At 40.8% G+C, this 6,037-nt stretch overlaps 1 long non-coding RNA gene across 1 annotated transcript; it reads right to left on the bottom strand.

The window, feature by feature from the left end:
• Positions 1-1,716: 1,716 nt before the first annotated feature.
• On the bottom strand, positions 1,717-2,883 carry LOC121724497. Its single transcript, XR_006035215.1, has 3 exons — positions 2,610-2,883; positions 2,399-2,472; positions 1,717-2,025 (listed from the first exon to the last, which is right to left on the bottom strand). It is a non-coding gene; the product is annotated as an uncharacterized LOC121724497 (long non-coding RNA).
• Positions 2,884-6,037: the final 3,154 nt, after the last annotated feature.

Here is a 6,037-nt window from a genome sequence, read left to right as displayed (position 1 = left end):
CATGGGTCTGTTGCTGTATACTGTGTTTTTAATTCGCTTTTTTGGGGTGGTGACTGCCTGTGATGTGATAACCACTTACATCATCTGTGTCTGAAATTAGCCCAAATATCACAGTTCTTCTCACTAGTGAGCCTGTGATGTGATAACCACTTACATCATCTGTGTCTGAAATTAGCCCAAAATCACAGTTCTTCCCCCTAGTGAGCACTTACATCATCTGAATATCACAGTGAGAACACTACTGTTGAAGAGCTCTATGTCTCAGATGCCTGGTGTGTTAGTCCTGCAGGTGTGTGTCATCCAATGGACACTGCCTTCTGATCACGTAGGGGTCATAGTTTTTCCCTTCCCCAGCGTGACTTCTTAGTCATGGCCTCGGCCAGTCCACTCTCTCAGACTGCTATTCTTAACTCAAACATTAATCTGGGATTGGGACTTAGAGCTCCACAAACAGAAGACGCACTAGAAATAGCCAGGCGCTGACTGACGCATCAGACTGTTCTCTGTTTACCAGGAAGTGTGTGTGAAGTGAGGCACGAGTGTGGTTGTGGATGTGTGTGTCATCACGATGGTGCCTGGTGCCTTATCGCCATTTGTGGGGTCAAGAGTCCACTGATATTTTAGACGACACCTGTAAAGTCCGTCTGCCACATGAAGTGAAAAACAGGAAAGCAATTGTCCTGTTCAACACACAGATGGGTTACTTTTCTGAAACCATATGTTGTGTGGTTGCTTCTATCGTAATGGTGTTCTATGCCATGTCTACATGGTGGATTACTCTGTGCTGAAATGCATGGAGAGGCGTAAGCTCCCTCTACTGGATGTTTTCAGTAACAGCGCTAAGAGGAAGTGGAGCTGTACTTCCACCCCATCATACCAAAGTCCTTTTAGGCAAGTCCCTCCACTCAGCGGCCATATTGCAGCGCTTTTTGGACACTTATCGGGCACTTATGCGTGCACAAGGCTTCACAAAACCAACCTTGCTCCAGGGGCAAGATCACAACACATGATTGGCATGGTGTATTCACAACCCACCACATGATTGGAACAATGTATTCACGTCGACTTTGCCACGGAAGGGGTGGGATATGTGTAGACAACTGCCATATTGGCGTTAGAAACTAACCCCATGCATTTCTATGGAGGATTTTTGAGCGTTGTAACTCTTCATTAGAAAGTATGATCATACTCCAATGATGATCACTTCTAACCTGACTCTCGCCAGATGAATTTCGTTCCGCCTAGCTCCACTCATCCATCTGGGATGAATCCATTGAAGTGTTGCTTCAGAAGGCTGGGCCTAATCAAAAAATGCTTGCGTATGATTGGATAAGCCAGTTGTCCGTCATCTATTGACGTGCTACTTCAACCACTCACATCGAAGCCAACCCGTGGCGCTGATAACAGTCTCACAGTCGCTTCTATGCTATGTCACATCTATGAAACTCCAGCCCTGCGTCCTGATTGGCTCTACCATAAAATCTGGAGCAGAAATCACTCTCAACGGAACCGGTCCCAGATGGATGTGAGTGAAGCTAGGCGGAGCTAAGCGGAACAAAATTCATCTGGCGAGAGTCAGGTTAGATCACTTCCCCATAACAAGAGAAATGTTGAATACCACATAAGAAATTGAAAGATATATTTTATTTCATAGCTATGTTTGTTTTTCTTCATAAAGAGAAATGTAGGAAATTACACAACATGAGAGATTGGGGATTACTGTCTAAATAGCTGCAAAAGGTGCAAGCCCACTCCGCAGTCATCAGGGAGGTGTGGTTGGCCACCCTGTTTGTCTTTCAGGTCATGGTTCTGGGGGCCGCCGTCAAGAAAGTCTGGACCAATAAAGAGCAGTCAAAGATACCAGTGCTCAAGCCTTCCCCCATCTCCCTCCAAGGGATGCAGATGACCTTAGGCTCCAGGCTGCCCCTAATGCACCTTGGTCACGTCACCCAGCTCAGGAGATCGCCGAGCAGTTCCTAGTGGCACCAAGTCTGGGCTGACTAGAGGGTGCAACACTGTAGACGGCTACAGAGAAAAAGCATTGAAAGCGACATGCTGTAATTGGCTAGTTTAGGGAATGCTTGAAACCATGGTGGAAACACCTTTGCACTGATTGTACAATTAGGTCCACACATGAAGAAAAAAAAATGCCAATGACATTAAACTCAAAATTGAGAATAAAGTTGAAATATCATGTCGACTTTAATCTCAACATGTCCATCAAAACTTGTATGGTGAAAGAGCACGACCGCACCAAAGTAGATGCCACACTGATTCCGGACAGTCAGTCTCAGAGTCAGTTGACACAAAATGCCTTGCATAGCCTTGATTTAGTGAAATTGTATATTAGAATTTTTGGTTTACAGGACCGTCAAACACAATGCACTGATTTACTCACTAAGTTACTTCAGCTGATGTATGCATTCCACAGATTTGGAGTTATGGCCACCATATCATCTTCACGTGCCTCATCTTTGTATTTCATAGAAAACACATTTTTGGCATGGTTCAGGGCATGGTCACGTACATAACCACATTACTTACATAAGTATTAAGTAAATATTGTTTCAGTTATAACAATTTAAAGCCACACAACCCACCATCCTTACCCACGTTTCCAGTTTGGCAACTGGTCAGGTTTTGCAGATTTGGGGTTGCAGTTATCACATCTTCACTTGACCCATCTTTGCTATGTAGCCTACATCTCTTTTAGCCACCACTAGATTGTCACAGGGTAGAGATTCATCAAATCACTTATTATACATACTAATGCAGAACACCAGGTCTGACAACCAGTTAAGATTGAAATCCCAGACTTATCTATAAAATGTAATTGAAATCTTTTACACAACACAAAGCCACAGAATAAGGCTGGTGGGCAACACCCAGTCTCACCATTGACAAAGAAAAAAAAAAAGCATTAGTTGTTAACCCTTAAAGGTGTAGGTTTTTGAACATTCTAAGTTCCGCAACAATTGAAGGTTCTAGAATTCTATGTTGAATTCAATGAATCCAGATATTCTTTAGAATGTTAATTTCCCAACATTCCCGTCACACCGGTGTGACGGTACTCCTTTAGTTGCCATCAGTGGAACTTCCCACAGCATGCAAGACTACATACACCAGCCATTTCATATTTGCCAATGTTTTTCAAACTGATTTGGGTGGTTATAGACCCCTTTTTTCTGTGGAGTGAAAAAAATACTCAAAAGCACATACACCTTTGGTTTACAGGGCCTCTAAATGTTTGACTTTGACTTTGGGTTTACTTACTGCACAGCTATGCAAATGACTACTGTTAGCCTACAGTACACTGCCCTTAGCTGATTTCTAGGGTGTCTATTCTACTGTTCTAATTTGTATAAAATATACTTTTTTTTTTCTTTATTGCAGTAGTAGTCTATGCGCAGAGAACTCGTCATTCAAAAAGAGAATATTCATTTTAATAACTTCAGTTGGAAATTCAACTGCCATTTGAAAAAAAGATTAATTGATTCGTTTCTGAGCCCAACCAGTCTACCAGAAAATGTCAAACTTGCACTAGAGATGTGGCTGCAAGAGTGAAAATCCTTGTAGCTCTCAGATGCAGTTGCCAGGTTAATGGTGTGCCTTGCAATGTTCTCTGCATGTTTTAGGGTAGGATGAGCCAGAACTGGACTAATACAGTAGATACTACTAATACTAATCAGAACTAATATTAGAGGAAAAGTGTACATTTCAGAATTATTACAGGCGATATCTGATTTGACATAGAAAAGGGTTACATTTTCCCAATTTGATGAAGTATTGTCTGAATAACTATCACACTGCAAACTGTATTTTAGTACATTCTATTTGAGTTGATATAGGACATTGCCCAAGGGATATCAGTGGGCACCCTCCTAAATATTAAAGAGTCACCCCAAGTCAACAAGTCTAAGCAAAAATGAATAAATAAATAACCCACAAAACCAGGTCTGACCCCATGACTCCCGGACTGGCATTATCTGAAATATAGAAATTCATTAATTCACTTAGTAAAGGGTTAAATTGTCCAAATTTGAATGCATGAAGTACTGTCTGAAAAACTATCACACAGACCACTGTATTTTATTACATTTTATTTGAGTTGATTTGCATTTAATATGAGTACTCATCGTAAAATTACAGGTATATCCTAGTTTTTCATGATTTTGGCACATTGGGCTTTTTCATATTTAAACATTAAATTACAGAAAACTTGTAATACAAATTTCCTGTGTAAAAGACTTTTCATCATATATGTAAACACAATGAAAAAGTCATTTTGAACCCGGCATCATCCAATGTTCAGATTTTTTTTTTAAGTTTATGCACATCGGCACATATTTAATTCGATTATGCCTAATTTGCATATTTAAACATTACATTTCAGATAACTTGTAATACATTTTTTTCCATATTAATGTAAGTAGGCTAATCAACTGGGGAAGTTTCATAGCGATATCTGCTAGTTATTTTTTTTTACCCTACTCACCTAGTGTCTCACCTTGTATTCAATACAGTACATTGAACAAGAAAGGGTTAATATACAAAATTGCCCAAGGGATATCACTGGGCACCCTCCTAAATCTTGAAGAGATGCCCCTAGTCTACAAGATTCTGCAAAAAAAAAAAAAATTAACCGACAAAACCAGGTCTGACCCCATGGCTGCCGGACTATAACGTGAATTAGGCTAATTAATGAGGCGTAGTGTCGCAGGTGCAAGATGTCTTACATCTTGGGATTAATTAATTAAGCCAGAGAGCTATTTTTTTTAGCAGTCATTACGTTGATGCCTGAATTTGAGCTCGTCAGTAGGCCTATTGCAAATGATTTCAACGTTAATGATAAAATGATTATACATTATTTCTCATGTTTCTCTGTTATAGTTCATGAGCGGAATTCTTTAGTGTGATTATATGTAGTATATATTTTTCTCAGTCGCTTTGGTGAAAATGTGCACGGCTGCAGTTTTCCTGTTTTAGGCTATATCATTTGCAGTTTATGATTATGGAATGTTTTTTTAAACTGTCGACATAAGCTGTGTGTGCCTCTGATTTAACCAAATCAGGGGGATATTTCAATTTGGTAACAGTGAAACCTTAGTACTTAACCCAGAGGAAGTGGTTACACCCTAATAGAGAATTCTTTTAGGAGGTTTAGCACTCCCTAGCTCTCTGCTGAGTTTAGTCAGGTGTGGATGAGCAGGGGATGAACTCCAACACTGAGACCATGGGAAACAGACTGAGCCGATGGGTGTCTGACCCCTCAACAGTGCTAAGCTGCCCTGTGCAGCTCTGCAGTTCTGGAGTGACACTCTAATCCAGTGGTTTTCAAAGTGGGGGCGGGGCCCCCTGGGGGGCCGCGAGGGGGTGCCAGGGGGGCATCAGCAAGTTGGAGGGGAAAATAAAAGCAAGAAATAAATACATTTGAAACATTTAAAATATACTGTAGTATGAGGGTTGTTATACAATGCCATTATAATAATGTGACGCATATTTGAACATATTTCCCATAATAATGATTGGGAATAATAGTAGAGTGATGGCTCTCATATAGCAGAAAGCCCCAAATAAAAATGTTACACACTGTATGCTCCATCGCGATGTGGTTGTGGCTAAAATAATTATTAGATTAGCTTAATGTATTTATACATTTGCCATAGTATTGTCGATGGGTTTAATTAATAAAACATCAAGGGGGTCCTTGGCCAGAACCTAGTGGTATTTGGGGGGCCTTGTCGTAGAAAAGTTTGGGAACCCCTGCTCTAATCCATCTGCAGCTGGAGGAACTCATGAGGGGAGGGGTCAGGGATCTCTCACTTTTTGGTCAGTCAGTGGCACTTTAATAGCTTCTGCTGTTAGAAAAACTGACCAGTTCAAGAAAGCATTGTTGGCTGGAACCTTCACCTGATACATGTGTCCATGCATATATGAGCCAAAGGCCCATTTTGGGCCGACCGGTGCCAACTGAAGGCATCAAACTTTATTGTTATTTTCTGATAGCTATACATGTATGTGTCTAACACATAAAAGC

The sequence above is a fragment of the Alosa sapidissima genome, chromosome 11 (genome assembly GCF_018492685.1).
Source record: "Alosa sapidissima isolate fAloSap1 chromosome 11, fAloSap1.pri, whole genome shotgun sequence".
Classification (NCBI taxonomy): domain Eukaryota; kingdom Metazoa; phylum Chordata; class Actinopteri; order Clupeiformes; family Clupeidae; genus Alosa; species Alosa sapidissima.
The sequence above is the reverse complement of the archived record's forward strand: the minus strand, read 5'-3'. Positions and strand labels throughout refer to the sequence as shown.